This window comes from Cavia porcellus, unplaced genomic scaffold (assembly GCF_034190915.1).
Source record: "Cavia porcellus strain 051 isolate PalLab524CR breed Dunkin Hartley unplaced genomic scaffold, mCavPor4.1 scaffold_22, whole genome shotgun sequence".
In the NCBI taxonomy this organism is placed as follows: domain Eukaryota; kingdom Metazoa; phylum Chordata; class Mammalia; order Rodentia; family Caviidae; genus Cavia; species Cavia porcellus.
This window is the reverse complement of record NW_026947505.1, coordinates 35,444,028-35,450,027: the sequence shown is the minus strand read 5'-3', so window position 1 is coordinate 35,450,027 and position 6,000 is coordinate 35,444,028.

Below are 6,000 nucleotides of genomic sequence, written 5' to 3'. Positions count from 1 at the left end.
GGAGATTGAAGAGGATATTGGAAAATGGAAGGATATTCCTTACTCTTGGCTAGGAAGAACCAACATTGTGAAAATGGCCATACTCCCCAAACTGTTATACAGATTTAATGCAATCTCAATTAAAATACCATTAACATGCCTTACAGATCTAAAGAAAACACTCCTAAAATTCATTTGGAAACAGAACAGACCTAGAATAGCAAAGGCAATTCTGGGCAACAAAGGCAAGGCAGGAGGCATATCAATTCCTGACTAGAAAATATACTACAAAGCTACAATGATAAAATCAGCATGATACGGGCAAAGAAATAGACCTGAGGATCAATGGAACAGATTAGAAGATGCAAACACAACTACAAAGACGCTCAGTCACCTGATATTTGACAAAGGGGCTAAACATGCTCACTGGAAGGACAGCCTCTTTAATAAATGGTGGTGGAAAAATTAGCTCTCCACATGCCGAAGACTGAAACTAGACCTATGCCTATCACTGTGTACTAAAGTAAAAATGGATCAAAGATCTAAATATTAAAACTGAAAAACTAAATCTACTGGGAAACAAGGTAGGTAGAAGTCTTAGAGACATGGGGGTAGGCAGAGAATTCATGAACAAAGCGCAAACCACATGGGAAACATTTCAAAGATCTCATATTATTGAAAAGCTTTTGTACTTCAAAAGAAATCACCAACAGAATGAAAAGAAAATCCATAGAATGGGTAAAAATTTTAGCCAGCAACCCCTCAGACAAAGGATATATCCGGAACATATAAAGAATTGAGAAACACCAAGCCCCCCAAATTCAAAGACCCTCTCCAAAAATGGGCATCTGAAATGAACACACATTTCTCAGATGAAGATGTACAAATGACAAATAAATACATGAAGAAATGTTCACCATTGCATTTCACTGGTGAACTGCATTCGAGCTGCATTCTTGAACTACATTCGAGAAATGCAAATTAAAACAGCATTGAGATTTCATCTCGCTCCAGAATGAATAGCTGCCATCAAGAAATCAACTGATAACCAGTGTTAGTGAGGCTGTGGGGAAAAAGGAACACTTCTTTGCTGTTGATGGGAGTGTAGACTGGTGTGACCACTATGGAAATTAGCATGGAGAATTTTCAGAAGACTAGGGTTGGAAGTTCCATTCAATCCATCTATTCCCCTCTTGGGTACTCTCCCAGAAACACTGAAAAGTTCATGTCACAGTAATATATGTGCACCCATGTTCATAGCAGCACAATTTGTAATAGCTAAATCTTGGAAACAACCAAAATGTCCATCAACTGCAGAGTGGATGAAAAACATGTGATATCTTTTTACAGTGGCATATTACTCAGCTATAAACAGGGATGATCTAGAGGCCTTCATAGGTAAGTGTGGGCAACTTGAGGCTATCTTCCTAAGTGAAACAAATAAGAATCATTTTTATAAATATCATATTGTGTATCTAGTGTAAAAAGTAATAAGAACTGTAGGAGTAATAAAACCCAAAATGTATAATTGCTATTGTAAAATGAGAGAGAAAGGAAGTGCTCTAAAGGGTATAACTAACTGCATGTATGTTTAAGTGTGTAAGATTGATAACCATGGGGCTGGGGATTTAGCTCAGCAGCATAAGCACCTGCCTTGCAAGCAGGCAGTCGTGAGTTTGATCCCTGGTACCGATAAAAATGAAAAAAGACAAAAAAAAATTAAAAATGATGAGCAACATTAAGCCTGAAAGAGCTAATTAAATTTTAAAAAAAGATTCATAACCATATTACTGTTTTTGTTGGCTCATTGAACAGAGCTGTTTGCACTCTCACTGATTTGTTTTTATTTTAAAGAGGGTAAGATTAAACAGAACAAAACAGATCATAAGGAAAAAATTTAAAGAAACACACATTTCAAAGCAAGTCCACTGGCAATCTTCACTGTCTATCTTATTGTCTCTAGTTTTCTCCCAAATAGTTGTCCCCATTTTCACACACACTGAATACATATTGAACACTATAGAACTAATCAAATCATTACAGGATGATGAAGGCTTTTTAGGGTCTTCAAGACCTGACATTGGGGAAGTCAATAATGACTGCCATAATTTCTCTCATTCTCTTCATAGTAGCTGTCCTTATTTTTATGTATGCTGAAATTGAACATAAGAGAGTAGACTAATATCACTCCGAACAGTAAATAATAGTATTGCTAGATTTTATATCACAGTGCTACAGAATTAGCATTGGGTTTCTTAGTGTCTCTTCTTCTTCAGAGTATCTGTTCATTACATCATGCATTATATAATCTGTTCCCCTAAATAGTTTAGAAATTCTCCCCATGTGTGAATCTCTACATGTATATCTATCCTTTCTGTATTATAGGGAAAAACAGATCATAACAAGACAACAAAACAAATTCCTGGAAAAACATGAAATGAAAAAGACATGTAAGACCACAATATTAGGTGATCTACTGTAAAGTTACTATGCTTTCTCTTGTTATTTTCAATAGAATTGTCCACATCATCAGGCATTATATAGTTAAGCATAGCATTACATAGCTATTTTTATAAAAACATAACTTTGAAGACATTGTAGGACTTTGAAAGCAGTTAATAATCAAACCAGAATGGGTATCTGCACCCATCTTGTCATCTTCAGAGTAGTAGCCTCTACTCTTAGACTTGATACTATCAAGGATACCAAACTTGAATAAAAATAGTCAAGGCAAAACAGCAGTCTAACAAACCAGCTTCAAATAAGATCAGTCATAGTAAGGCAATGTAAGTAATAAAGGGTTCAGTAATACAGTTCAAGTTACCATGATATAACCTGCTATTTTGGGGATAGCTGTCTGTGCCCTCAAATCTAGTATGAGTAGACAGACTGGAACAAAATAAAATCAAACTAAACAGAGCAGTAAGACTACTGTGACTTTTAAATCTTGTTACACTATTAACAATGTCCTCTGCCTTCCTTTTTTAGGCAATTTCTCACCTTTCCCCTTCTCAGGATGCTTTGTATATTTTGGGTCCCACTAGCTCCTTTAATTTTTAGATTAGGGGCCAACCTGATATCTATCTGAGTGGTGCTAAACCTTTTTACCCCTGAGCTTGATCTTGAGCTGTACTCCTCTACTTACTAGAGCCACAAGGTTTTCCTTCCTTCTAGCTGTGTAGTTCTACACTGCCCATAAGTGTCATAACTTTCCAACCTATCTGCAGCTACTGGATGAGTTGTCCCTTGTCTCTCTGGTTTCCTGTCACATATAACATCATTTTCTCATCTTTGACTTTCAGTTTATTAACCCTCTTTTAGGTTGAGTATATTTCCTATTCAGAGCATCTCGATGGATCCTGCCCCCTAATCTACTCTGTCTGTGTTTCTTTTTGTTAGTGTATCAAGGCTATCTATATTAAAGATTATAGCCCTACCTTCTCTGCCTCATCTCTGTTATTCTACTTGTCTGCTATTATTTGTCCACTTTACTCCTTCATTCCACTGTGCTCCATTCATTGAGGCCTCTCTGCCACTGTTGCTGGAACACTGGTATTTTTTTTCTCTCTCTGTCTGGAATGTCCTTCAGTATTTTGTGTAGGGTTGGATTGGTGGCCATGAATCCCCCCAGTTCCTCCTTGTCTTGGAAATACCTTATTTTTCCATTAATTTTGAGAGAGAGTTTTTCTGGGTACATCAATCTGGGTTGGAGGTTATTTTCTTTCAGGGCTTGGATTATTTCCCCCCAGGCTCTTCTTGATTTCAGAGTTTGTGTTGATAAGTCTGTCATTAATTTGGTGATTTTTCCTTTGTAGGTGATCTGCTTCTTTTCTCTGCTTTCAATGTTCTGTTCTTGTGGTGGATTTCTGGGATCTTGATTATTATATGTCTGGGTGTAGATCTGTTTTGGTTGTAGGTGGCTAGAGTTCTGTATGCCTCATTTATCTGGATATCATTTCTTTTTCCTATGCTTTGGAAGTTTTTCTTAATTATTTCTGTGAATAGTCTTTGTAATTCTTTTGCAGTTACTTCTGCTTGTTCGCTCACATTTTTTATTCTTTTTTTTTTTTTTTTTGGTCTTTTTTGAGACAGGGTCTCGTGCCATGCAGTTCAGGCTGGCCTTGAGCTCACTTTGTAGCCCAGGCTGGTCTCAAACTCACAATGATCCTCCTGCCTCAGCCTCCCAAGTGCTGGGATTACAGGCATGAGCCACCACACCTGGCTACATTTTTTATTCTTAAGTTATAGATCCTCTTGTTATCTTCTAGTCTTTGAATTGTTTCTTTCTGGTTCCTTGTTAGTTTTAAGAGATCTTTTCTTTCACAATCAGACATTATAACTCTCTCTTCAAGTTTTAAAAGGATAACTTTAGTTTCTGTCAAGACATTTTGCCAGCTTTCAATGGAGCTTTTAGTTTCCTGGTAATCCCTTTAGATCTGTTTTATGTGTTGTAGATTTTGTTTATATTCTTCATCAAAGGTTTTTCTTCCTTTTCTGGGTTCCTCCATTCTTTCATCTGTGTTTTCTTGGGAGGGGCTTAGCATTTCTTTAATTAGTCTTTTTATATCTTGTCTCACTTGGATTAGAATTTCAGTTTTAGTTGGTCTATGAGGTCATGAAGGTATTTCTTTATGTCCGCTGATGTTGTGGCTAATATTGCATGACTGCTGCACTGGTTCTCTTCTGTATTTACCTCTCCTGGGCTTGTTTTCCCAGGGTCAGTGGCTGGAGGGTTTTTAAAAAGTTTCTATCTCTTGTCATGTTTCTGGTTTCTTTCAGACAGGTTTGTTGTGGAGGTCCCTGGCCCTCTCCGTATTACTTACAGTTTTTCTACCCTCTCCAATTTGCTGTTATTTGAGGTGCATGCAGGGACGATTCAAGCTAGCCTCTAGCCTCTGAGCCAGTCAACCCCCAAGTGCCTTCAGCAACTTAGCCTGTGCTTTGCAGACTTCACAGAGTCGGGACAGTTTCATCCCTGGTTGTTGGGTCCCAACCAGGGGCATGGCTCAGCCCAAGCAGATCCCCCGAGTCTTCTCTGGGCCAGAGGCAGCTGACTGATGCCACTGCAGTGCCAGGCTCTGTCCCACTCCAAGATGTTCTCCAGCCAGCAACACCCACTGTGGGACCCAATCTCCAGCACTCACCGGGAATCAATGTAGTTCTTTGCCTTAGCTCCACTCCACGCTGCACTGCGTCCTCCCATCAAGGGCCCAGGACTCACCAATTCCCATTATTGGCAGCCGTGGCTTCAGCGTGACCTTGAGTCACCCAACTCCACGGCACTCCCAGCAGTCTCAGTGAGCACATCAGGCTCCAGCCCTCCACTCACGTTTTTCTTTCCTCTTCCTATTTTTCTTTTCACTTAAGTTTCCTCCTGGGTTCATGAGAGTCCCTGGCCACTCATCCAGCCCTCTCCATGTTGTCAAATTCCAGCAGCTGAGGTGTTTTTCCAGAGAGACTCTCCACCCAGTGACCTAGCAAGCCACCATCTTCTCTCCACTCTCCCTGTTCGAATGTCCACTTTTTGTGTTTTAATTTTGTAATTTGAACAATTATGTCTAAGATGACAATATGTAATTTATCATCCAATGATTTCATAGTGTTTATTTTTTTGAAATTCTGTATTATTTCTACCATTTTTCTGTTTTGATTCTTTTCTCTTTAAATAAAATTTTAAAAAGTACAAGGAACCAGAAAATAACAATTGAATGACTGCAAGACAATGTAAAGAAAAATAATTAAAGAGTGATAGGTAGCAGTGAAGAAGCAGGAATCAACACAAATTTAATAAAAAGACTATCTACAGAAGTAATAGCAAAAAACTTCCCAAATATGGAAAAAGATCTGGCATACAGATAAGGGAGGCATATAGAACTCCAACTAGCCATAACCAAAATAAATCTATATCCACACATACTATAATCAAGATCCCAGAAATTCAGTACAGGAACAGAATATTGAAAGTTGTTAGAGAAAAGAAACAGATCACCTATAAAAGAAAATGAGTCAGAATCGCAGCAG